At 34.6% G+C, this 1,552-nt stretch overlaps 1 pseudogene; it reads right to left on the bottom strand.

Annotated features, from left to right (window-relative positions):
- Positions 1-375: 375 nt before the first annotated feature.
- Positions 376-1,311, bottom strand: LOC142177096 (basic endochitinase-like; annotated as a pseudogene).
- Between the last annotated feature and the right edge of the window lie 241 nt (positions 1,312-1,552).

The raw sequence follows: 1,552 nt of genomic DNA, 5'->3' as shown, positions 1-1,552 counted from the left end.
AGAGGACTCTGTTCAATACGAACAAGGAAGAAAATCTTAAGAAGTCAAACTCTCATTATATCATTCAAACCAATCATAATTGTTCATTGAAGACCCACATGGATGCATCTGGGATGTCCATTTTATTTAATAAACAGTGTGCTGGAAAATGTTTGAAGTCTCCAGCCTCTTCTAGAAGGAAGTAACGGATGATTAGTCATATATGTCTAGTTTTGCATTTTGTATAGATTCCTTTAGTTTGTAATTTTAGACTCAATTAGGAATAGACACCTGTATAAGTCTGTTAGGCAATTTTCTATTTTTCTTTCTCAGCAATTTGTATATATAGGATATTGTACACTGAATACAATCATCAATATACAAGAAAAATATTTCCTATATTCTCAAAATTCCATCAGCAAATGGCAATACTTATGGGATTAATTGTTGTTTTGGAATATAACCATTTCCTGCAGCTGCCTTTGAAGCTGGAAGTCCTATATATACCTTTTTACCTGGCACTAACGATGTCCATTGATTCCACGAGTTCTTGAAATTATCAGGACTTCCAGAATTAAACTCATATTGAGGGATTTTGTAGAATTGAATCCAAACATAGTCAAAAAGGCCAGTATTAAGTGCTTTTCCTAGCCATTGGTCAAGGAATGGACTGAAGTGTGCAGTTAAGTAAAATTCTTTTTCCTTGTTGGCTATAACTTGACAATTTTCGAACTAGTGCTGCATAGTATTGCCATTGTTCCTTTTCAATATCAGAATCTATTCCACCGAGCACTGCATCGCCCAGTGGTCGAGAATTTGCTTGGCCTCCTAGAATATTGTTTCATTATATAGTAATCTGCTCCATAAGTAACATACCTTAATCCCTTGGCTTTGGCGTTGCTTGATGTTGTTACCTAACTTTTGACAGCCACCGGATGAAGGGTAGCAATGGCCTGCTAAGTTGATTTGAGGAGTTTTGGCCATTGCCAAATGTTCGATCGGAGGAAAGCAATGTTGACATTCTCATACAGTCTAGAGGAACATAATATGTGTCTCTCAATTTACCTTCTCTTTCATCTTGGCCCCCATACACTAAAATTCCGGCTTTTAATTTCATCAATCCAACAAACATAATTGGAGCTGAAAATAATAACTCACAAACAACTTTATACTCCATTTTCTCAAGTATTAGTAATACTACTCTTCAAGCTTCAACAAGTAAAACGATTAGCATAGAGTAACTTTCCCCTCATATATGTACAGAACGATAGCCAAACTGTATGCTTTTATTTTGACAAAGTTGTTGGAATAATGAACATGCTATTTAAAGTCAAGGTTAAGTAGCTACCATAATTAATATTGCAACTACTCTTTCATGCATTTTCCTTCAGGTTTAGCAACTATATTTTCGGCTTGACTTTGTGAAAAAATAATATCTTCTTAGTTCTTAGCTCATGTATTTTATTTTTGTGAGAGATATTGTACGCATCATTTATAATTATCAAATAGGGAGAAGCACTATATCTGAAGCACTTAAAAAGTTTGGTTGTTCCTGTTGGATAATATATCACAG

The sequence above is a fragment of the Nicotiana tabacum genome, chromosome 23 (assembly GCF_000715075.1).
Source record: "Nicotiana tabacum cultivar K326 chromosome 23, ASM71507v2, whole genome shotgun sequence".
Lineage (NCBI taxonomy): Eukaryota > Viridiplantae > Streptophyta > Magnoliopsida > Solanales > Solanaceae > Nicotiana > Nicotiana tabacum.
This window is presented reverse-complemented; position numbering and strand designations above follow the sequence as displayed.